Genomic DNA, 26,750 nt, shown 5'->3' on the forward strand with positions numbered 1-26,750 from the left:
TTGGTCTCCTATTTTGTCCTATTTTATTCAGGACTTTGAATGCAGGCTTCTTCTAACCGCTATATTAAAGCGTAGGTATTTGGGCGTATCCTCACTCTGCTCAGGTATCCTCCTGGTATCCTCCCCTATGCGCGGGTATCCTCCCGGTACCCTCTATATATTGCTCGGTCACCCTCGAGTCATTATTTCCTTCCCTTATTACATGGCCACAGTAGTTATGGTTAAGTTGGTGTTTCCATAGGAAGAGCACTTTTTGGGCGGCTTATAACTTCGCTCTCCCTGGACGAATCCTCACCAAACTTTGCAAAAAAAGTATTTGGGTCACTCTGAAATGCAAAGTTTGGTGAGGATTCGTCCAGGGGGGGCAAAGTTATAGGGGGGGTCCCAAAACTTTTTTTTTCCCCATAGACATAATGGGAAAAAACTTTGCTCATGCCTACAGCCCAAACCGCTGGAAGGATTTACACCAAATTTGCGGCAGGAGCGGCGGCTTGGTCCCGAAAGCGTGCTTTGCTTTATTTGGTGTATAATAAAGGACAGGACGGTGATTGGGCAAGCAGCTTGCGTGATGTCCGTGGACATCTGACGTGCTCTCTCATTGGATGCGGTGAAAGCGTGCAGTACGTCTGGCTTCAGTGATGCCCGCCATCTTTGTTCCTCGCATGAGAGGCTTTGTATCCCGCCTGCACAGTAAGTCCCCCACCCCCGTTCATGCCCGTGTCTGTCTCCTGTTACTCCCACCCCCCCGCTCATGCCCAGTGTGTCCTTCTTGTCACCCCCACTCATGCTCCGTGTCTTCCCTTTTCCTCCAGCCCCCCGCTCACGCCATCGGCACACGGTGGGCAGCAGAGGGTCGAGGAGCAGGATCGGCCGCCTGCACACGAACGCTGTGTGTCTTTCGACCTCACGCCCAACCCCCGCTCATGTCCGTGTGTCTTTCTCCCTCCTGCCCACCCCCGCTCATGTCCGTGTGTCTTTCTCCCTCTCGCCTACCCCCCGTGTCTTTCTCCCTCCCGCCCACCCCCGCTCATGTCCGTGTGTCTTTCTCCTCCTGCCCACCCCCCGCTCATGTCCATGTGTCTTTCTCCCTCCCACCCACCCCCCGCTCATGTCCGTGTGTGTGTCTCTCCCTCCCGCCCACCCCCCGCTCATGCCCCGTGTGTGTGTCTCTCCCTCCTGTCCACCCCCCACTCATGCCCCGTTCATGCCCCACTCATCTCTCCCACCCGTCCACCCCCCGCTCATGCCCAGTGTGTCTCTCCCACCCCCTGTGTGTCTCTCCCACCCCCCGCTCATGTCTGTGTGTCTCTCCCCTCCCGCCCACCCCCGCTTATGTCCGTGTGTCTCTCACCACCTGCCCACCTGCCGCCCACCCCCTGCTCATGCCCGTGTGTCTCTCATTACCCGCCCACCCGCCGCCCACCCCCTGCTCATGACCCGTGTGTCTCTCCCACCCACCCACCGCTCAGGCCCTGTGTGTGTGTCTCTCTCACCCACCCCCCGTGTGTCTCTCCCACCCCCCACTCATGCCCCGTGTGTCTCGCCCAGCCCCCCCGCTCATGACCCATGTGTCTCAACCACCCGCTCATGCCCCGTGTGTCTCTCCCATCCGCCCACCCCCCGCTCATGCCCCGTGTGTCTCTTACTACCCGCACACCCCGCGCTCATGCCCCGTGTATGTCTCTCCCACCCACCGCTCATGCCTCGTGTGTGTCTCTCCCACCCGCCCACCCCCTGCTCATACCCCGTGTGTGTGTCTCTCCCACCCACCCACCCCCCGCTCATGCCCCGTGTGTCTCTCCCCTCCCGCCCACCCCCCGCTCATGCCCCATGTGTCTCTCGCCACTAGCCCACCCCCCGCTCATGCCCCGTGTGTCTCTCCCCACCCGCCCACCCCCCGCGCACGCCCTGTGTGTCTCTCGAATACCCGCCCACCCCCCGCTCATGCCCTGTGTGTCTCTCCCCACCCCCCGCTCATGCCCCATGTGTCTCTCCCACCCTCCGCTCATACCCTGTGTGTCTCTCCCATCCGCCCACCCCCGCTCATGCCCCATGTGTCTCTCCCACCCCCGGCTTATGTCCGTGTGTCTCTCCCCACCCGCCCACCCCCCACTCAGGTCCGTGTGTCTCTCCCCAATGTCCGTGTGTCTCTCCCCTCCTGCCCACCCCCCGCTCATGCCCCATGTGTCTCTCCCCTCCCACCCACCCACGCCCATGCCCCGTGTGTCTCTCCCCTTCCGCCCACCCCCTGCTCACGCCCCGTGTGTCTCTCCCCTCCCGCCCACCCCCGCTCATGCCCCGTGTGTGTGTGTGTGTGTGTCTCTCCCACCCGCCCACCCACCGCTAATGCCCCGTGTGTGTGTCTCTCCCACCCACCCACCGCTCATGCCCCGTGTGTGTGTCTCTAGCACCCACCGACCCCTGCTCATGCTCCGTGTGTGTCTCTCCCACCCACCCACTGCTCATGCTCCGTGTGTGTGTCTCTCCCACCCACCCCCGCTCATGCCCCATGTGTCTCTCCCACCCCCCGCTCATGCCCCATGTGTCCCTGCCACCCACCCACCCCCTGCTCATGCCCCGTGTGTCTCTCCCTCCCGCCCACCCCCCGCTCCTGCCCCATGTGTGTGTCTCTCCCTCCCGCCACCCCCCGCTCATGCCCCGCTCATGCCCCGCTTGTCTTTTCCACCCGGCCACCCCCGCTCCTGCCCCGTGTGTCTCTCCCACCCGCCCACCCCCCGCTCATGCCCCGTGTGTCTCTCCCACCTGCCCACCCCACGCTCATGCCCTGTGTGTGTGTCTCTCCCATCCACCCGCCGCTCATGCCCTGTGTGTGTCTCTATCACCCGCCCACCCCCGCTCATGCCCCGTGTGTGTTTCTCAATCAACCCACCCACCCCCCGCTCATGCCCCATGTGTCTCTCCCACCCTCCGCTCATACCCCGTGTGTCTCTCCCATCCGCCCACCCCTCGCTCATGCCCTGTGTGTCTCTCCCACCCCCCGCTCATGTCCATGTGTCTCTCCCCAACCGCCCACCCCCAACTCATGTCCGTGTGTCTCTCCCGAATGTCCGTGTGTCTCTCCCCTCCTGCCCACCCCCCGCTCATCCCCCATGTGTCTCTCCCCTCCCGCCCAACCCGCTCATGCCCCGTGTGTCTCTCCCCTCCCGCCCACCCTCCGCTCATGCCCCGTGTGTCTCTCCCCTCCCGCCCACCACCTGCTCGTGCCCTGTGTGTGTGTGTCTCTCCCACACGCCCACCCCCCGCTAATGCCCCGTGTGTGTGTCTCTGCCACCCACCCACCACTCATGCCCCGTGTGTGTGTCTCTCCCACCCACCCACTGCTCATGTTCCGTGTATGTGTCTCTCCCACCCACCCCCCGCTCATGCCCCATGTGTCTCTCCCACCCCCGCTCATGCCCGGTGTGTCTCTTCCACCCACCCACCCCCTGCTCATGCCCCGTGTGTCTCTCCCACCTGCCCACCCCCCGCTCATGCCCCGTGTGTCTCTAACACCCGCCCACCCCCTGCTCATGCCCTGTGAGTGTGTCTCTCCCACCCACCCACCGCTCATGCCCCTTGTGTGTGTGTCTCAAGCACCCGCCCACCCCCCGCTCATGCACTGTGTGTGTGTGTTTCGGACAACTCACCCACCCCCCGCTCATGCCCAGTGTGTGTGTCTCTTACACCCACCCACCCCCCACTCATGCCCCATGTGTGTGTCTCTCCCACCCACCCACCGGTCATGCCCGTGTGTGTGTGTCTCTAACACCCACCCACCACCCGCTCATGCCCCGTGTGTTCCGCCCACCCCCCGCTCATGCCCCGTGCGTCTCTCCTTCCCGCCGCACACCCCCCCCGCTCATGCCCCATGTGTCTCTCCCTCCCGGCGCCCACCCCCCGCTCATGTCCCGTGTGTCTCTCCCTCCCGCCGCCCACCCCCCGCTCATGTCCTGTGTGTCTCTCCCTCCCACCGCCCACCCCCGCTCATGGCCCGTGTGTCTCTCCCTCCCGCCGCCCACCCCCCGCTTATGCCCCATGTGTCTAAACCTCCCGCCGCCCAACCCCCGCTCATGCCCCGTGTTTCTCTGCCTCCCGGCGCCCACCCCCCGCTCATGCCCCGTGTCTGCCTTCTTTCCCCCCACCCCCCGCTCAAGCCCCGTGTCTGCACTGTTGGAACAGGGCAGACACGGGGCATGAGCGGGGTGGCGGCCCCACGTTGCCCTACCCCCGCTCATGCCCCGTGTCTCTCCTGTTCACCCCCACCCCTGGTCATGCTCCATGTCTGTCTCCCTCCTTTTCCCCCACTCATGTCCCGTGTCTCCCCTGTTCACCCCCACCCCCCACTCATGCCCCATGTCTCCCTTCTTTCCCGCTCATGCCCCGTGTCGCCCTTCTTTCCACCCCCTGCTCATGCCCCGTGTCTCCCTCGTGTTACCCCCCACTCATGCCCCGTGTCTCTCTCCTGGTCTTCCCGACCCCCTGCCGATGCCCTGTTGTGTTCTCTTTATACACTCTGCCTTCCCTTTCCCTGGTGTCCATCTTGGTAAAAGATTTTCCTTCCTACACCGGGACGCCTGCCTGCGGTGTCCTGGTTTGGGAAGAAAAATCTTTTTTTTACCACCCCGGGTTCCCACTTTGAGAACCTAGGATGCTAGTGGTCTTCCTCCATTGAAAAGGACGTTATGTTTACGTTGCACTAATAAAAAACTATGAAATTCAGTAAAAAAATCTTTGTTAAAGGGACGTTATGGTTAAGTTGCGCAACTAAAAACCTATGAAATTCAGTAAAAAAACTTTGTTAAAGGGACTTTATGGTTCAAAGTAAAACCGAAAAAACCCCTGAAATTCAGCAGTTATGGTAAGATAAGCAACCATAACTTGCGCCACCATGCACTGCTAACACTAACACCCAGGACATCAAAGATGTCCACGTTTTCTTAGGTGTTGGTACTTCAACAGGTGCTGTTCTTCTGATAGGTACTTGACCGAGCCCCACTGCGGCTCTCTGCTGGTTTATTTGTTCATCATACATCACATATTTCGGTGTGAACGTTCCTGGTACTTCAAAATGAATGGTTGGAGTGCGGGTCATGCTTGGGACCTCCTCTACAAATGGATTGTTTCCAACACCACGACACTCCAGAATGAATATGACCTCATGTCAGAAAGATTAAAAAACCAAGGCTATCCCTCAGAGATTCTGGAGAATTCTATAATAAGGACAGAGACACATAAGAGAGAAGATCTATTAATATCTGTACCCGAAAGCGACAACACCAAATTGATCCATACCTTGAGATATTCTGCACCGAATCATCAGGTAGCGAGAATTATCAAATAAAATTGGAGTTTCAATAAACTCGACCTCCATTTAAATAAGTTATTGCCAGAACAGCCGATGATGGCCTTTAAAAGGGGCAACAATTTCAGGGATACTTTGGTCAAAGCTGAAAGGGTCAAAAAACCGACCAAGAGAGTATTACATTAACCCAAATTGGGGACTTATCTATGCCTTAATTGCCAACATTGCTCGAACATTATCAAGGGAGACCATATCAGACACCCTAACAAAGGCAAACAAATCATGTTTCGACACTTTGCAACCTGTGACACCTGAGCGTCATCTATGCCTTGAGATGTCCCTGTGGAAAATATTATGTTGGTCAAACTATGAGAAAAGCAAAAGAGCAGTGGACTGAACATAAGTCGAACATCAGACCAGCTAATAACAAGTCACCAGTGTACAGACATTTCAAGGAGAGACACACAGTTGCACAAATGAGATGTGTCATACTGGAGGTGGTTCACACCCTTCAATTTTGTGGGCACTTACAGTTATACTGGATATATCATCTTGATGCTATCTGTCTACTAGGTATGATTGAGGAATTCTACCTAGGACCCTTCTTATAATCCACGTCTATCTAGTTTTATTCTCTCTTGATTAACCACATTCCTGTGTCACGTTTGAGATCAGGCTGACTCTATACTTTTTGGTACTTAGATTACTGATGTAAATGCCAGCTGCAAACATTCTGGTTAAGAATCTATATGTCCTTTCTAATCTACATGCAATTCTACCTGGGACCTCTATGACAACCAATTTTTCAAGTCATTTGGTTAAATGTTGTCTTTATTGACTACAACTTTGCAACGTGTTGGATCATAGATTTACGGCAATTTAAGTTGCCATTCAAGCTAGCTGATTACATTTATGTTAGGACCATGACACCACTGGTTCTCTGAGAGGATTTGTATTGTTATTTTACCTGGAACTGCCGCTATAGTAAGAGATACCTTGCCATTATTTGATTTGTCAAAGGAAACTATTGCTCTGAGTTTAATGACAGAATTACTCTTATTCTATCTATTCCTACTCTAACTGTTAACATCAAAGTCCTAAATATAACACTATTTTTCTTGGGATGCCATTAGGTAATGATACACTATTGCTGTGAATATTTTTTGCAATATCATTTAATGATGAGAAATATTGATAGGATGAGCTGCTTTGGTTACCTTGGCCTGGAACCATTGTTCTCCAATTATACTGTTGAGCAGCAGGCCCATGGGGCTCATATAACATTTACAATGTAAGTGATAGCCTTCTACCATCATAGGCTTTCCCATTCACCTTGTATCCATAATTTAGTACAAGTGGTCTGAACCACAAAAATGCGCTCCTTATTACATGGTAGACAACTGTACCTTAGAGTTCTCTTGGTGTACTTTTAGTTTTTAACTTCCATGTTATTTCTTTTATATTCATAATATTGAAACTTAATTTACAATTTTCTTAATACCCCTGTTACCATTTCCATTATAAGCCTTGTAGATGCATTTACAGTCCTGCGATTCCGCCACAATAACAAAAGCAATAGCGCCCGAGTTTATGATGTCATCCTATTGACATGCACGCTTATTTGAACAGCGGCCATTTTTGTTTTCATAATTCAGCAATTCTCTATTGTCAGTAATGGCAGCATGTCCCTTAGGGTTCCCAAAACCCACACTTGGTGAGTATCTATGTTAGCCACAAGACACATGGGATTTATTATCCTAGACATTTTGGACTAATTGTTCCCATGGAGGATGGAGTTTCAACATAATCTTATTTTGTTTGATTCAGGTACTTGAGGTTACTTTCCAACCTTGAATTGTATTACCTGAAACTATGGGCCTCATCACGATTTGGGTGGTATCCCAGCGGTATTCCCGCCAGGATACCGCCCGCGCTAATAGCACTACTGCCACGGGTTTGGCGTAAAGGTCCTTCCCCATTCGCCATTGTGCCCATTCGGGAATTCTCCATTGAACTCAATGGCGAATTTTCAGTGTGATTACCGTCAGAAGTATCACCACGCGATAATAGTAAATTCCGGGTGGATTACCCTCCAACACAGAGCTGGGCGTAAATACTGCCATACCCGTGATTTGGCAGACCCTTAAATGCAGCAGTAATAGGATTACCACCACATTTAAGGGTTACCGCCCAACTCGTGATGACTCAGTCTGTGTTTTCGTTTAATATTCCTGACCGCACAGAGACTTGGGTGAGGTCTGGTTATATTTTATTCACAATTCCTAGGGATATAACTAACTTGCAACACTAGTTATTCTGAGTTTTTGGCTTACCATATTGTGGCATTGTTTTATTTCCTTAAGAGTGTTTTTGTTTGTACAGTGAGGAGCCCCACCAGTGTGGCACCAGTTTGGCTCAGAGTCTAGGACCCATGTAGTGGTAAGGAGGCCATATATTACCTTGTAGTACTTTACCCGTGATTAGTTGCACTTACATGGACAGTAACCTCCTATTGGTTCCTCTCCCCTTTCTAGATATGTGTCTGATTTAATCAAGGGTCATACAAGACTTGACTATTGGTCTTATATTCTCTTTCAGGCTCCCTTTGAAACTTCACATATATGAGGTGACGTGTCAAGCTTACGCTGCCCCATCATATAAATGATTATGTATATTGTATTCAATTACTGTGATATCTGAATGGTCACTTATATTAGTTCCTTTCTTATTACTTTCAGCACTTGTAAAGTGTTTATGCTGAGTAAATGTATTATAAGCATTTATTTTCATGATTGACTTGTGACTAACCATGTACTTTACTTGTATTTCTATGAGATCCTATGGTTATATCTTTCTGAGATTGTTTTGGCTTTTTTCTGGCTTAAGATAGTGTACAGGGGACGGGAGATTACACACCTTTGGGAACTTTTCTCTCATGATTGTTTTTGCAGGTCTAATAGCGCTTCTCACCTGTGTAGTATTGTATTGGGAAGAAGCTATGGATGACGTATTCATCTGCCTCCCAACATTCCCACCCCCTCTGGTTGAGTTCTCAACCATGCTCTTCTTTCTGTTCTCCCCAAAATAGGGCTCTTTGGGTATCCATATTTTAATCACCTCCCTCAGGTCACCTCCACATCTCACATAGCAGTCAATGCTACATGACATGTAGTTACTCACCACAGAGATGCCACAACTCACCCAGTGCTCTGTGTAGTTCTGCGGATCCAGAGGATACCTATATTTTGACCCAGGAGGGGCTATACGACTCTCTATTTCTGTTTTACGGAAGAAGTCCTCTGTTTGCATGCACTCATGCACATGAGTATCCAAGTTTATCACTATTTCTATTCCCACTGCCTTTTTGGCACTCTCCTTGCATTGGCGTATGTCTGTTTTCAAGATGCAGAATCCCAGTAGTACTAGTACCAGCATATCTACTATTATTTTGAATGAGTTAGCCAACCAGGTGGGTATCCAGGAGGACAGATAACACAAGTGAACCAGTTATCATTCAGAATGTTGTCCACTTCTTCCACCATTTTTGTGTGCAATCCTTTCATGGTGTATATTGCCTCTGTGAGGGTCCCATTTTCTTCATTGTGGGCATCTGTGTATGTGCAGCAAGAAGGTCAAATGTTTGCACACATGCCTCACTTAATGGCTGTTATTAAATCTAGGACATACCTATTTTGAAGGGTCATGAAATGTATTGCACTCAGCTCTTCCCTTATGGCATTGAATCCTTTTACAGTTGTGTGTATTGTCTGCGACAGCTCCCAGTGTGGTCTAACCATTTGTCATATGTGTTGGCTTGCAAACCCGCAGTAAAGAAGGATGCAAATAACATGTCTGTTCTGCCAAACAATTTATGCTTGTCTAGGATATCATTAAATGCCTATTCGATTTTGCTTGAGAAATAGTTACTCCCTTTGGTTTATTCGAGGGTGAGCGACCTCTTATTTCTTAAGTGTGTATCCATCCAGAGAAAATCACATCTGTGCCTCACTCTGGGGTACTACTAAGGCTGGAGACCTTATCATCACCAGCGAGCATAGGCTTCCCAATTTGGGGGAAGCTCTATTTAGGTTTTTGAACCACAGGCCCAATAGCGGTCCAGTAATACAGATGTGCATATTTTCATAGAAGGCACATCAAAGATGTGTTTGCACCCTTGGTTTTCCCCAATTTTTAATTTTTTAATTTTTTTTAAATTTGTGTATATCAAATTTTCATTGATTTTACAAAAGTGATGCTGAAGATATCTTTGTTTTATGTGTTTTTGTGGTTTTGTCTTGCGATATGAAGTCAGTTTTTCCTTCAGGTGTTAAACTTGGTTGTCTATTTCTGGGGTCCTTGCCAGTTGGGTTTCTGATGTGAGGCATTCCACCAACGCCGATTCGAGAATCTTGGCTACCGCAATTATCCAGCTCGTTTTGTTCCCACTTATGAGTCGATTCCATCAGGTTTCTTCTTCTCGCAGGTCAAATGGCTTCAGTAGAGGAGTTAAATAGGCCTTTCTCAAGGTGGAGGTTTCCGGACATTATGTTAGAAGGTGGCGCACTGTTTCGATCTTTGTGGGCTCTTTGCACAATCTACAGATGTCGGAATTGGATTGACCTCTTTTTGCTCTTATCTCATTTGTTGGGAGGAGGTTTAGTCTTGCCCTTATGAAAGTTTGCCTTAAGCCTTTATCTGGAAATCTTCTAATGACTAAGTTGATGTCATTTAGTTTCTTGCTTTGCCACGGAAGGTGAGCGAGAGGTTTGTTGGATGTTGTTTTCTCTTGCGTGTGTATCCAGTCTTGTTCGTCCATCTTCTTCTTGACTTTGGTTGGATTTATGAGTAAGTCTTCTTTGGAGCAGCCAATTTGTTCCAATCTGTTTTCTTTTTCTTCTGCCCAGGCTAATAGTGGTTTGCATTGGCCCTTTTGAATTTCTTGCTCAATCAGTTTGTAGTGCGCTGGAGTTTCTTTCATGGTTACTTTTCTGTATAGTAACATTTCATTAGCGTCTACTGACACTTTCAGTGAAGACAGTCCTAGTTCTCTTCTGATTCCAGCAATGGATGTTGATTTTGGGAGGCGTATTACTTCTCTCCAAAAGTGGCTTTCCAACTTTGCCCGGAGACCCGGTGGAATGGTGAGGAAAGCTTTGCCTCCATATGTCAAGGAGGGGACAACTTTGGCTTTGTAGAACCTTATAACCGGAAGCATTGAGAAGTGTCCACATTTTCTATCCATGGCTCGTGCCTAAGCAGGCAGTTTCCTGTTTTTTTCCCACAGATGGCTCTGCATTTTTGCCTCATTCCCCGTGCTGTCAATCATCACTCCTAGATATTTGAAGTCTTTTACAACTTCAATTGTGATGTTTTCGATGTTCCAGCGGTGTGTTTTCTACTTTTTTGCTGTTTTTTCTAGAATTAGGATTTTTGTTTTTTCTATGTTTATTTCAAGGTTGTTCTTTGAAATGTAACTGGCTAGATTATTTAGTTGACGTTGCAACCCAATAGGGGTTTGGTCAATGAGCATGATGGCGTCTGCATAGAGCAGCCTTGGGACTGTTGTATCTCTCAGTTTCAGTGGAAAAGTTCTAAGCTTTTTGCCAGAGCCTTTGTGATCGCTGAGAAACGCAGTAAAGAGCGCTGGCGCCAGCGGGCACCCTTGCTTCACCCCTCGGTTGATTAAGATTTCGTCCGATAATACTCTGTGTTGATTTAGCTTCACTCTCATTGATGTTTCCCGATGTAGAGCTTTGATGGGTTCCAGGATTCGATTTGGGCATTTCCAGGCTTCTAGTTTGGACCATAGCAAGGTGTGATCAATCTTGTTGAAAGCCTGTGTTAGATCGACAAAGGCAACAAAGACCTTAGAACGTTGTGCACGCATTTTGTTCTTCATGATGTTCAAAAGCATAATGTTAGCCGATGTTCCAATATTTTTTGGGAAGCCCGCTTGGAATGGACCCGAACTCGGGGAGTTTTTTGCCCATTTTTGGAATCCTTTTAGTAAGAGTGAGCTGTAGAGTTTCCCGATTGTATGCAACAATGCTATCGGCAGTTGCTGGGGTCGGATCTGTCTCCCTTTTTAAAGATTGGCACCACCGTCGCCATTGTCCAAGATCGGGGTATTGACTTTGTGTTTGTTATTGCTTTAAATACAAGACTGATGAACGGGGCCCATTTGCTAGAGTTGTTTTTCAAGTCAATATTTGTTATTCCATCTGGGCCAGGTCCTCGACTTGACTTTAGTTTGTGAATTTGTCCTTCAATGTCTTCAATGTTTGAGAGGTCTTCTCAGGGAGAGAGGCAGCTGGGATTATACGGCAAGATTGAACCTTGTGGTGTTTGAAACAGGGCAGTGATATGGCTCTTCCATCTATCATTGCTCACTGTGTTGGCTAATACGAGGTCCTTTGTTCTGTCCACTGCTTTTATAAGTGACCAAAATTCCCTGGAGTTTCTTCAGGTGACCTTTTTAAGCGTCTCCTCTGAATCATTTTGGTAGAGTGTCAGGCGGTGGGATTTTATCCAAGACCTGTATTTTTTTGCTTCTTCTTTAAGTTTGTTTTTGATGTATACCGATCTGGATTTTGACGCCTGGCATTTTAATTTCCTTATAGCCCGGCGTTTATCCACCAGTAATTTGTCATACTGATGGAGCCCTTGCTGTCCGCCTTTTTTCCGATGTTTAGAGGGTTTTACCTGGTATTGAATTAAAAGGGGTTGGTAGTCAATTTCGGCCCTGCTCTTGTCAGGTGTTTTTTCAAGTTTCTTTTTGTAGTTTGAAGCCAAATCGGATATCCTTTCTGTTGTTAGTTTTAGGCGATTCCCTTGATTTGACACTTCCACCTTTTCCTTCATTGTGGACTTTGTGTGATGTTTCATGGACCATGTTATTTGGAGAATGTTATGCAACTGTTCGTAGAGCGTTGAACGAGGTTATGAGATTTAACATTTCTTCCGAGGCAAATATATAATCTATGGTTGCCATTTGAGTGCTTCTTTCCCAAGTTGGGATTTGAGGTGTTGTTAATTGGAGGTGCGCGGAATTGTGGATGTTTCGTGAATCCATTCATTTTAGCCATTTCTGTCCTCTTGAATCACCTCAGAGATTGGATCTGGATATAGGCAGGTGGATGTTAGTGTTTGGGCATTTGGCGTTTAGTTCGCCACAGATGACTATCTGCTTGATATCCAAGTTGGCCTGTATCTCGTCGATTTCTAATTCGATTGTTCGAAGAAATTTGGCGTCTGAGACTGAACTGGTTTTCCAGTAAGTTGTTATTATATTGGGGATTCCCAGGTGTTGTTTGTATTGTGATCTTGTTGCACCCATCTAACCAATACCGATAAGTGGTTTTGCGAGGCGGATAATTGCTTTTCAATTGATAGACCGCTCCCTGAGTGCACTGCAACCAGTAGGCCAGCTGAGGGGTAACCTTGTAGGCCTCTTGTAGCTGGACAGGCGGTTATTTCGTATCCGTCCATTGCTGGCGTGGCAGTGAGCCAGGTCTCTTGTAGTGCTAAGATATCAAAGTCCCCCAGGTTTATTTTTCCTGTTCTCATCAAATGTTTGAAACCCTGTGTATTCCACGAGGGCAGATTTAGTGTTGTGGTGATCGAGAGCGATTTTTCTCCAGATGTTACCGTTTCGGCCCTCGTTGATCGTTGCTATTTATTAGATGAGTCTGAGGTTGCTTTAGGTGGCCATGCCCAAAGTTGTTTGATTGATGCAAAAGTGAGGCCGGTTTGTTTTGTTTTCTCTTTAGTTTCGGTTGGTCCTTTCTTTATTTGATCCCCTTCGCATGATTTTTCTTTATCCATGTTTTCTTTTTCCTTCTCTTTGCCACCCTGATTTGGGGGTTGTTCCTTTTTTTGCTTATCCGAGAGCACAGGTCTGGAAAGAAGTCGATGTTGGCTTTGTGGGCTGTTTTCTGGGCTATGGTTTGCTTCGGGTCGCGACCTGTATTCCATTGATTTAGGTCTTGCTGTAGTGCGAGAAGTGTGCTTATCAACGGTTTGGACGTTCGCCTGGAGCTCCGTCAGGAGATAGCCTCTTTGTCGCAGGGCCTCATTTATATCTTTGGACTGTTTTATTGATGTGGTTTCTTAGGCTTTTGCCTTTTTGTCTTTGTGGTAGGATTCTATGAGGGTGATATCTTCTGGGCTTAGGTATTTGAGGTCCCTGATATTTCTAAAGATCTTCATTAACGTCCCTCGATTTAGGATTACTGCTTCACAATTTTGCTCTGTTTGTTCCATCTTAAAAGTCTTTGTACGGTGCAATTTCTTCTTTTGTACTTGCGAGACCCAATTTTTTCTTGGTCTAATCGGGAGATATTGAAGTCTTGAAGGGGAACAACTTGGGGTTCTGCACTCAGTAACTCTTTCCTTAAATCTTTTTGGGGGGGTTCTTTCTGGTGGATTGTTGACCTTGCTTTTGTCATCTCGTCTCTTGTCACAATGCGTTGTTTTTCTTTGTCTGTGCGATGGTGTGCCTCTTTCATACTGGTTTGAAGTCGCCAGCCCTTTTGGGTATCTCAAGCTTTCTCTCAAATTTGGAGATGGACAGGTTGAGCTCTTGCATCTGCTTTTTTTTGGCGATGAGTTCTTGTTTGTTTTGGTTTTAAACTGATTACAGTGTCCTTTTTGACATTTGGTTCTGGCGTCAAATGTGTGGTGAGGTTCATAGATGTTTTGTCTGCCATGAAGTCTTTAATCAATCTTGGGGATGTTTGTGTTTGGTGTTGTGTCGCCGTCTGAATTGTCAGTGCGTTTTTTCTTTGACAAGCAAAAGAGAACACATTGTTTTGTTTGGTCTTCTCTGGGCCTGCTTTCCTGACACTAGACCGTTCTGTCTCCTTGATTGGTTGTTTTTTTTGTTTTTCTGGATTGCTCGTTTGCTCCTGCTGGGGCCTGTGATGGAGGCCAGACTTTATCGGCGATCCAATTGTGATGCAGTCATCATTTACCGTATTTTGTGTCTTGTAGGCCTCCCTTTGGGTTCTTTGGGTTCTGGGTTTTTCTTTGTTTTCTGTCCATCTTGTAATTTGCTGGTGAATCTAAAGGTCGCAGGGCTTGGTGGCAGCTCTGTTTGGGATTCCTTTGTTGATTGGTGTTTTTTTCACCCCTTTCGGCTTGAGGGCACTGTCCTTTTGTTTTGTCCTCTTGTTCTTTAGCCGTGATGAAACCTTCAAGGAAAATTTGTTTTGTGTGCATTAGTGCAGTTAAGTTTGTATGGTCCTTCAGCGTTTCATTGAGAGCCTCGTAGAGTTTTCCAAAGGGCGCTAGAGCTATTGTGATGGCCGACATTATGGTCATCATGTTGTTTCTTTTTTAAGGGGTTTCTGTTGGGGGCGGATGACTTTTGCGGTGGGGTCTGAATGGCGTGCTTTAGGATGGCTCATGTCTTGGTCTTTCTGAAGACTAGTTGTGGGATAGATGGATTTCTCTTTGAGCCCTCATTGAAGAGCTTGTAGTTGAGGGCCTTGGCGTTCTTGGAATCTGCAAGTCTTCTTCTGTTTCAGTGGCCGGGTTGAGGTGGGGTTGATCTTTGTGTTTATGGAGCTCTTCATTGAGGATGGGTGCCAGCAGAGACAGGAGTTGCGGGGGGCACTTGGCTCATTCTCCCTTTCTCTGGCCTCTGCTTGATCAGGAGGAGCCTCCTTCAGGGAGTTCTTGGGGTCGCCCTGGGGGGGTAAACCAGTGGTGAGCAGCATTGGGTCTTCCACAATCGTGTCTAACTCTTCTGTTACATCCCGCTAGGTTTTGTTGGTTAACGCAGGTGTTTCAGGAGGGGATTTGTTAGGATTTTGCTAAAGGTGGTTTCCCGGCTCTGTGCTGTTGGTTGGTTTTTTTGTAGCTTTGTGCTTTTGGCTGTTGTTTTGTGGGCTTTTGATGCTGGCACAGGATCCAGTAGCACTTCTAGGATCTCATCATCTGTTAACTCAGTGAGGACTTTGTGTTTCCTTTTGCCTTGTCTTGCAAAGAAGTCATTGAGAGAATTGCAAAATGTTGTTTTTAAACATGCTTCTTTTGTTGGGTCTGTTTATCTTGGTTGTTTTTGCGCTGTTTTCAATTTTGTTGTAATTTTCTTTTGTCTAACGAGTAGTTTGTGGGCAGATTTTTATGGGTTTTTAGTCCAGAGTGCCCCAGGTTCTTTTTGGATTGGGAAGTGTCCAATTTGTTTAATTTTTCTTTGGCTATTTTCTCCTGTTTATCTTTCTTTCGTGGGGAAAGTTGCTCTAATTTGATCGTTAGCTGTATCGCTCCACTAGGGACGAACTTGCAGCCATCGAGGACACCGGAGCACAGAGCGAGTGGGCGTGTACTGCTGCGCCCGACGCATGCTGGGCTCTGCCCCCACCTCGACCTCTGCCGCATTGACCTGGGCGACGATCTCCTGCGCGGCCCCTCGGCCGGCCAGTCCCTCTGTGTCCGGGAGACCCGACTGGCCCGCAGGCGAGGTCCACTGCTGCCGCCCCCATTCAGGATTGTCGCAGTCACGCGTCTGGCTCAGTGGCTCCACCAGCTGCTTGGGCCCCGCCGTGGCTTGAGGAGACGCACCCTCTGATTGCGCCCTGCCCCTCTCATCAGATAAGTTTCCTTGGTCGTCTGCTGTTTCTTGTTTTGAGGCATTGTCAGGCTCGCTTGCACTCGCACCACCCGTTTGAGCGAAAACCCTTGCAGCCTGCCCTTCGACAGGTTGTACTGGGCTGCTGCAAACAGGTGGGAGTTGTCGTGGGACAGAGTCTGCTAACACTTCCTTTTGCGCCTGGACATGGCAAAATTCGATTTGTGCCTGGATGATATTTTTTTGTGGTTTGACCTTATGGGCTGGGTCTTGAGGCGGCAACTGCTTATTTTGAAAATCCTCACCCATTGATGCCTCTTTTCCCGTTGTTTGCGGGTAGTTGCAGCCAAACAAATTTCCAGAGGGTGCAGTGGATTTTGTGTTAGAGAGCGTCAAGGGGGACATCAAACATGTGTTTGGCAGACCGGGCAGGCGTAATCTGGGGATTTGCCTTGGTGGAAAATGGCCAGTTGATTGAGATGTCGGGCGCGAACCTCTCAAGCACCTTTATTCAGTATCTTCAGTTTCCTTCACTGATTTCGACGGTGGGCTTTGTTGACTCATTTTCTGGCAGCTTAGTAGTCTTCCAGTCCTGACAAGGATTGCAAAGACTGCACACTTGAGACCACACTCCACGGTGTGGTGTAGATTTTGGAGTGAAGGTGCTCCGTCTCCGGCAACAATGTAGACAGGAGAAAGACTGCAGACTGCAAACTGCAAAGACTGCACACTCAAGACCACACTTCCCCTACTTTTATTGAGCCCACATTTCTGAAGCATAAGGTGGTATTCTTCAGTGGTATTATGGGTAGGTGTCCTGATTCATCTTCTACCCACGTGAGCAATTTGGAACTTCCTGTCCATTCTTTGAGGCACACATCATTTGCATTCTGCACAACCTCTACAGGTACTGTTAGGTGTGCTTGCGCCCTACAACCCATCATCCCTTCGAGACATCCTTCTGAGGTGAAAACTTGTCCATATATTAGTAACTGAGGTCTTTCCCAGCACCCAGGTGTTTCTCTTCCTGCTGCATGTGTGAATTTCAGTAACTTATGGTCTGCTATCTTGACTTCTCCTCTTCTTGGGCCTTCTAGTATATACTGTATCACTTTATTTTTTGTTTTGGCATATCCATCATTGCTTTCGTTTTTATATAACTATCCTCATGAGAGAACGTCTTTTTTGTCAACCATTGCAGTGTGGCCCAGCTTTCTTGAAATTGCTTCCTAGTTGTGCAACGCGCTAAGTGTGTTAGGCAATGTGCTCTGTGTCTAGGTATTTCTGTAGCTACGAATATCCTTTAGGCACTCATGGCATAAGGTATGAGAAAGACACAAAAAGCTCTCATCAGATCTCTCTCTCCCCACTTTGCACATATGCTGATACCACACGTTATTGGTGACATGGGCGGAATCATCTATATATTTACTCAGGTACATATTAACTCATAACACTCCGTGTTATCCTTTTGGTCTGTGTACTCAAGTTTGGGAATTGCTATGGGGTTATGCTCATGTTTACTTGTTTAGCTGTATTATACATGATCTGTTGTCTTAATGCAACAAAAATGAGAAAATAAAGACCACAAAATGTGAAGAACATGGATATAACCATAGTGGTCAGTGAAATGTTTCTGCCCTTCTTACCAGGGCAACCTTTGTTAGTCATATCAAAGAAATGTTATAAATGTGGTAAGTGCTTTTCTATTTCTACACAGTATAGCAGCTTGATTGATGATCCAGGTTCCTGAAAGAAAATAATTTGTCACTTGCAAAGAGAGGGTCCGAACAACAAAAGAATTATAGCCTCTTTTAATGAATGTCAGCTAGGAAAATGGTTCTCATGCTGGAAAACTTCTAATCTCTTTTTCTGTTATTCTCGCTGTTGCTGTTAATTGGCTGTTGTCTGTGCTCATGTTTGAGGTCGCCTAACTTTTCCTTCACCTTCCGGTTCAAAATCTGCAGACAGTGGGGTGTCTCCTTTGTACAGGTTGATGTTGTGGAGGTGGATCCAGGCGCTGCATCCTTCTATTTTTTCTGCAGTTTGGGTGACAGCTTTTACAACAAATAGTCTCTCAAAGCAGGGTTTAGGCCATCTCCTGATGAAAATCCAGCATAACATTCGGACGGGGAGGTAAAGCAAAGATTGTCTTGATAAGGTGTTAGTGTTAGATTGTTTGATGTTTTCAGCTGTGTTCCTCGTAACCCCCTGACGGATCTGTACCTGTTGAGACATACATATAAGAGATGCCGTCATCGCTGTCAAGAAATCATGCAATTCCTTTCCTAACAGAGCAGCCACATTTTCCACATCAGTGTGAGCCTGTGTGGGAGGAGAAATGGACGTGATATGATATTATATGGCTTTTATAACACACCTATACACAAGTGTTCCAAGGCATGACGAGGCAAGGGAGGGGGAACAGAGGGAAGATAGACAACGATCATACTAGGCCAGGTGTCATTCAGTGCATGGGAAGGGCAAAGGGGGAAAGTGCAACATGGGCATTCTGTGTACCGTCACCAGCTCATGTGGAATCAGGAGATCATCAGAGACTGACTGATTACATAATGCAAATAGGACTATGGGAAGGCAGTGCAACCAGCTCTTTTTCAAAGGCTTTTTTACTTTGGCAATTCTTTCTTTTAATAGACTATTGTGGGACTAACAGACACCATTAGCTTATGGGTGATAAGCAGTCGAGAATTTATGCTTTATCCCCAGTAGGAGAGTTATGTGCTCAAATACTTCATTTACATTGCACTCTCCCCACCTTGGAAATACCTCTAGTATGAGGAACTTTGCTGCACACGTGGCATCTGGATAGGTGCATGCAACTGCTTCAATTCATCTAGAGAAGGAGCATACGACTGCCAACATGTACCTGTAGCTGTTACAGTTCTGAGAGTGTGGCCAACATTACATTTCTGAAATATCAAACAATCACAAAGTTGACAATGTGCTCAGGCAAATTAGGAATTAACCACTCTTCCTAAATCATTTTCTACAAGCCTTTCTCTGGAGGTGTGTGCTGGGTAGTGCAGTTACTCTAATGCCAACACATTGCATCTGTGGGGGATAATGAGCACCCTCTCCTTTTCCAAAATCCCTGTTATTCTGGTGGTGCCCTTCCCTGTAATTTCACTATTTGTGCTATGGGCAATCTATTAAAGCCTTCATTTAGCACCATGTTGTGCACACATGTGTAATATTTCGGTGCGGTCGCTATGTCTGTTATTTCTGAGAACAGGCTGCTCTTTTTGCTTCTGATTCAGTGACTTTGTTACTGTGACAAATCATGTCTGGACCTCTAGTGTACACTGTGTACTTCACCACAAAAATAGCCGATGGGAGTTTGAGTGCGTCTATGAGCCTGTATAGTAATGGCACATGCTGTGCTAGTGTGCAGACTGCGCAGAAGAAGTCCCTCCTTTTCCACTATGACGTTCCTACGTGCAACGTTGATGTCATGTAGGCGGAGTTGGAACACACAGTTACTGCCTCATCTGCATATGCTTCAAGCGCTAATATTAACACTATCAACTCTGTTGCTTGTGCTGAGAAATGTGCTGGCAATCAGGCACTTGTCACTGTCTCAAAGCTGACATTCGATTTTGCTTTTACCACTGCTGACCCGCTGTACCTCTCACCCGTGCTTTGATCGATCAACAAGGACCCATCAACAAAGAGAATTGTATCCCCTCTTAGTGCATTTTCTTTAACATGAGGTACCTCACCATGATATTCAGTATAGTTTGTGCAATTGTGCGTGTACTATCCCTGCTGTACAGGCTCTGCTATTAATCGAGCCGGGTTCACCACTCGACACCTGACAATTTTGATTGAGGGGTTTGATATATTCACCTTGTGTTCTAGCACCTTGAAGCATTTGTGTGCTAGATGCAGGGGTGGACTGGGAACTAAACGAGGCCCTGGAAATAATTACTGGGGACCAAAAGAGGCCCTGGAAATAATTTTCAAAGGGGCCCCATATGACACATTTTAAGCAAGCCCAATGTTTTTTCTATGAGAACATTTGGAAATACCACACAAAAGAGGCCCAGGGTGCAGAGGCCCACCGGGAAATCTCCAGAGTTCCCTATAGGCCAGTACACCCCTGGCTAGATGGAATAACCAATAAAATACCTCCCACCAAATAACTGGACAGACTCAAAGGAGATTGCAAAATACTGCTTTAATCTCAAGAAGTAAAGCAGGGCGAATAAACACTCATCAAATTGACACATGCAGGATCACACTGTCCTTCTGGTTCTTTCTAGTTTATATAATGCTAGATGCGTCATGTATGACATCATCCTAGGTGGCAAATCGTAAAACCTATCGGGGTGGGATTGGATTTAGGGATCAAATCTACATATAGAAAATACACGTGGTATTTCCTCATTGGTAGTTTCTTATCTGTAAGACACACCCTGAGCTACTTCTACACATGTGGTGTAAGGCTCTTTTCATAACAGAGAATATAACAGCAGAGTAATACTTTGCAACAATGGGCCTCATTACGAGTCAGGTGTTAAGGGGTTAACGGCGCCGTAAACGGCTCCGACCCTTAACGCCTGATTATAAGGTCCCTTAGCGCCATGGTGATATTAACGCCTGCTTTTTGCAGGCGTTAAAATCCATGGCGCTAAGGGACCATGGTGCTAATTACGCCACCGTAATGTACAGTGGCGTAATTAGCGCCTTCCGCACTCCCATTATGCCCCATGGGGCAAAAATGGGAATGGGGAAGGGTAAAATGGGAAATGGGGATTTACCACCCCACTCATCTTGGAATGGGGCGGTAAATCCGCCATCCACCATGGTGTAAACATAGTTTACACCAAGGGTCGTACCCTTACACCATGGTGGTAAGGGTACGACCCAGGCGGTAACTTACCGCCTGGGTCGTAATGATTGTGATTGTATGTAAAAGTGCATGGCAGGCTATTTTAATTGGTTGTCAACCCATCTCCGACCTTGTACATTCGGATTTCTAACAGCACATACATAGAAACAAAACCCTGGTGCTTGGAGATATGTCAGATTTCCCCTTGTTTCCCCAATTAGTGTATGCTTTCTCATCAGTAGGCCTCATGCCAGCATCCTTTGTTTGAAGGTTGACCTTGCCAGTCTGCACTGTCTCGGGACATTTGAGGGAGGGTAGGCACATCACTATCTTAGCTTCAGACTTACTGAATAGCCATTGTTTGTTAGCTATTTGTCACGTGTTACAAGACCATGAAATTGCCCATATTGACAGTGCATTTAACACCATTTGATTGAATGATGCTGGCTGCAGTTGCTCCTCTTGGCCTTTCGAGACTTGCTGACTCTATTCCATATTAACTTGATGTCCTTTTAAGTGTTCACCAGTTGGCATCAGTAAATGTTCTTGTTCCTCCTAATCTTTGAGAAATATGTTGTTGCGCATGGTCTGTTCGTAGACTCCCTTCATGCTTTTCCTTCAGCTCTCCAAATAGCATCCTTGATCCCAAGCCAATGTGCTCCTTTATTCTGCAAGGGAAAAACTGCTTTTTTATCATCTTTCCACATTAAGATTATGGGCTTGCATTTTGAGGTAACTGGGTTGATTGCCATTAGCTGTCACCCATCATCTTCTAAGGATCAGCCTAAACGTTGAATATATACCTTTCATAAGTAAGCATCTACGTATTCTTTCTACCTTACGTTTCAGCGTATTTACAGGTAGTGGCCATTAAGTCACTTAATTCTTCTATGCGTTCATAATTACTGCATTATGGAGCACATATTTTCTTAGTGCTTCAATTATACCACCATGCATGAGTATTTCCATATCGTTTCAGTATGGGTTCATATATCTTGTTTGGAACATTCTTTTACTGTCATCAGACTTTGTTTAATGTACATCCATGTCGTGCACCATTTTATTCATGGCTGCATTCCTGCAACTCGGCAAGGGACATCCTTCTTGGTAACTTTCCTCCACTGTTTCAACATGAGGATATCTTCTGAATGGCTGCCTGAGTGCATATTGTCTTTCACATAGTCAACGTGGTATGAACATGTCAAATACATTTGTGCATGGGTTCCCAATTGCGGCTCCTCATATGTCATTCCAATAGGGTGAGGGTAAGGGGTGGTAACTAGGGAGAATGCATCCACTTGCTCCTCTACATTCCCCCCTCTGGTTGCATCTCGACCAGACTTTTTGCCTCCTCTTCTGCAATTCCTGCTTCATCTTCTTCAATCTTCTCATTGTATTTTCTTTTCTTTGGAACCCATATTTTCGTCACCCCCCCTGAGGTGACCAGCATTCTTTATATGTTCATCCACACTCCAGGTCATTTGACGACAAACTCCTGCTGGTGCACAAAATATATATCGTCCCACATATTTTTTTGGCTCTTGGGGATAATAGTACTTCATTCATGGAGGTGAAAGGGAATTCTTCTTTAATTCTCTTGAGTGCTTTCTTCTGTCTGCATCTGTTCTCCAGTATGCTTGTTAATGTCAACCATTATCCTCATTTCCAATAGCTTTCTTGGCTGTTTTCTCGTATTGTCCCAAGATGATCCTCATGAGACATAATCTCAACATTACTAATAGTAATATTGCTCCAAGTATTTTAAAAACATTTGCCAATCAAGATGGAACCAATCTAATAAATGATGAAAAACAATCATCTCCTGGCATTTCATCAGCTTCATTTTCCATTTGTGTGTGCATCGTTATTAACCTTGGCGCACATGCCTCCTTCCTTTGCTGTTTTCAGATCCAGAACATACCTGTTCTAGAGAGTCATCAGCCTGATGGCTCTCAACTCATCCTTTATTTCAATGAATCCTTTTATTGTTGCATTGATCGTCTGCAGCAGCTCCCATCTTGTAATCTGGAGCCATTTGACATTCACTACAGCTTGAAGTCCTGGTATGAATATAGATGTAATTATCATGTTGGTCTTGCTGAATAGTTTATACTCATCAGGAATGTTGTTGTTCACCTCTGTGGACTTTGATGAGAAGTCATTGGGCCTCATTACAAGTTTGGCGGCAGCCTTGCCGGTAAAACCATCAGGCTGCCGCCAAACTTGTAATTTTGTTGCCCAATCGCGGGTGCCGGAATGGAATGCTCGCCATTCCCATTGAGCCCGGCAATGGGGAGGTCGGATGCACCGCACCATTCAGAATGGTGCGGTGCATCCGACATGCTCTACTCGCGGGTGCCATTATGGCTGCCAGGTCAGACCTGGCAGACGTAATGGCACCCGCGAGCAGAACTTGTAGTTTGCCGGTCTGGGAACTAAGGTACCGGCAAGCTTACCGGTACCATAGTTCCCGGACCGGCAAACTTGTAATGACCCCCATTCTCGCTCTTTAGTCTGCAAAGATGAAGTGATCTCTTCCTCCTGTTATAGTCATTCATTTTCGGTAACTCTTCAATATGGAGATCACTTTGGGGAATCACTAGTGCTGGGACATGTACATTAACGATGGAGCACAATCCTCCCCAATAATTAGGCAACTGCATATAAGCTCTGGATCCGTAGGCCCAATTTCGATCCATCAGAACTGCAGTTCCTCCATTCATTCCTGGTACTTCAATTGTTTCTCATCATCCTTTGTTCTTTCCAACATAGACTTTGCCATCCTTCTTGAAGCAGGTTGTCGCATTCTTCACTTGCAATATATGCACAGGTCCTGCTTCATTCTCAAGCCATGTTAGTAGTTTACATTCTTGGCCCATGATTCTAGTCATTCATTGTTCATCTTTTTGCACCTCATGGATTGCTTCTTTCTTCAATAAGTGTGCAGGATATAATATGCACAGGTCAATAATATGAGGCCATCTTACACCCAGTGCTGGTTATTAGGTGCTCATACACCAACATCTGGGTCCTTTCCCAGCATCCTGGCTCTCCTGATTTTTCAGACATTTCTGAGAAATTAATTTGCTTCATATCAACAACGTGTATCTTCTCTCCAAATTGGGAGGGATACCTTGTTTGTCCACCCTAATCCACTCTCCATCCTTTTTGTCTTTATGTGTTTATATTTGTTTGGAAATGTCTGTCTTGATCGCTATCTTAAAGTTGCCCATTTCCCTTCGGATTGGCCTCTCATAGTGCAGGCCGCTAAAGGACTGAGACATTTTGCATCATGTGGGGTCATTTCTCTTGCAATAAATGTTCTTGCTGCATTCATGGCATACGGTATTAAGGAACAGACATATCAACTTTCTTCTGATGTAATCTCTCCCTCCTCTTTCATGTGCTGGTACCATATGCTATTTGCCAAATTAGCAGATTTATCTAAGAATGATACTTTCATTATCTTCCTCAACATCTATTTTTACTAGGGAAACGGGTTCATTAATATCATAATGTAATGGTGTTCTTGGTCTCTTCATATGGAGTTTGGCAATAATGGGACTACTGGGGATGTCTTATTTTCTGGTTTCTCGACACTTATAACATGCGTGAATGCCAATGTTATAAGGAGAACTGTCAAAATCAAAATACCACAAAGAACTCCACTGATTATCTTTCGCTTAGTACATCACTTTCATAGAGCTACAATTCTCATCTCTTGGAACATTTCCATTGTTAACACTTTATTTTTAATGTCAATTCTTATTGTTTTTAACCGTGAGTCATACATTCATAACAAGAACTGTAAAATGATTGTCAAAAAAATTCTTAAAACAGTGAAGCCATTCTTTGGATCTCTGAAAAATGTCACAATATTTGTATTTCTTCATATTAAGGCTCGATAAGAATGAATTATATAGTGAAAAACAACAGGTAAGAATGTACTGACAATCAGCAACATAAAGGCTCAAACATTCTTTTCTTTCTTTAATTATTTCATTGTTTTCACTATCATAGTTTAGGGAAGGTTCCAGGATTACTGCAGATGAATTGATCCACGAATCAATACTGATCTAAAATGTTTCCCTTTCTTTATCCAAGTTTTTGACCATTAATCATGTGGTCATGCCTTGTTACTCTTCTCTTGCTTCACTGGGAGCACTTGCTTCATTGGAGGTACTTGCTTCACTCTGGACGGGTGCAGGAGAGGTCAATGCTGCATTGCCTTTATAGGGTTTGATATCATGTAGGTGTATCCATGCCCTTCTTCCCTTTAATTTGACTTCTATAGGACCCACCTCGTGTGGACATTCAAATCGAGGGGTACTCCGTGTACACACAAACTTGTGTATTAGCACCTGGTCCCCTATATATACTGGTAATGCCTTAAATGCGTTTTCCAAACTCATAGGCAAATTGTAATCTTTATTTACGTATGACCCCTCCTGTTGATGCTTGATCTGTTGAAAAATGAAAGAAAACCTTTAAGTTATCATTTTTTAAATAATCATGCCTAATGCCCTCACTATGCTGTAAGTGTCTATATTTGCCCCTGTTGGTGTGGGTGGGGGGTAGGGGGGGTGAGAGGAGTTCTCATTTGTCATCCAGTCACCTGTTCATCTGGCATTGAATGGTGATCTGAACCTGGTTGAATTCTTAGTGCACATAATGCAAGGGGTAGGCAATGTAGACATCCTTTCTTCAATGTCAATCTAAGCTTTGGTATCCTTCCTCCAGAAATCCATTTAATCACTCACATAACTGTTGGCTTGTGGGTGATAGGCCAAAGCATAATGCCTAATAGTGAGAATATATTTTCAAAGAGTTAATTGACAAAATGCGGTCCATTATCGGATTGTAAAACTTTGCACACACCCCGTGTTAGAAATACCTCACAGACTAAAAACCTTGTAGCACATGCAGCATCGGGATGCATGCACAGACCTGCTTCAATCCATCTGGAAAAGGGACAAACCACAACTATCATGTATCGAAAGCCATTACATGTTTGCAACATTTCCACATAATCTATGTGCAAATGTTGGAAGGCGCAACTTTGTCTTCGGATAACTCCTCTCACCACTTGCAGGGTGTACCCTGGCATACATTTCTGTCACACAATACAATTTACAATGAACTGTGGCACATGTTCACATAGGGTCGGTATGAACCAGTCTTCTGCTATTGAAGCACCTAAACCCTCTCGAGTCACATGCGTGGGAAAGTGGAGCTGCTCCAATGCTACTCTCAATAATGCTAGAGGTATAACTGGACTTCCTGTATTGTCCAGTCTCCACATTGCCTCAGTGGGGGGATAAAGAACACCCCTGCTTTTTCCATAGCTCCTTTTCCTCTTGCAATGATCTTCCTTGTATTTCAAATAACTGTACAATGGACGTCATATTAAATCCTTCTTTAACCAACATGCATTTCCCTGACGCTTTCTTCAAATCTTTGAAACTATCTTCATACATAGTTGAATAGTCTGCGGCTTTGTTCCGGTGGAACATTAAATCTGTTTGTTTGGATTGTGCTGCACATTTCACGATGGCTATGGTTGTTGGAAGGTTTAAAGCTTCAATGAGTTTGTCCAATAACCCTGCATGTTGCACTGGAGTGCTGTCTGGGTGGAGGAATCCCCTCCTCTTCCAATGAGCTAGGCCTGTGTGTACTGTTGATGTCACATAGGTGGAGTACACCATCACTTCCTCATCCTCAAAACTTCGCAGTGCATCAATGAGCGTGGATATTTCTGCAGCCTGCTCTGAATAGGTTGACGATAATCGTCTGCTCATTAATACTTCAAAGGTGCCGACTACGGTCACCCTTACTACTGCCAATCCCAAATATCTCAGACCAGTTTGTTAGTCAATTTTAGATGAACAATCAATGAAAACCACTTCCCCTCTTCCTAGAGCATTCTCTCTAATATGGGGAATATTATTATAAAATTTGTTGTATGTAAAACAATCATGCGCTTCATCTTCTCCCACTGGTTCAGCTACAAACGTTGCTGGATT

The sequence above is a fragment of the Ambystoma mexicanum genome, chromosome 1p (genome assembly GCF_040938575.1).
Source record: "Ambystoma mexicanum isolate Mex_15411 chromosome 1p, UKY_AmexF1_1, whole genome shotgun sequence".
In the NCBI taxonomy this organism is placed as follows: Eukaryota; Metazoa; Chordata; class Amphibia; order Caudata; family Ambystomatidae; genus Ambystoma; species Ambystoma mexicanum.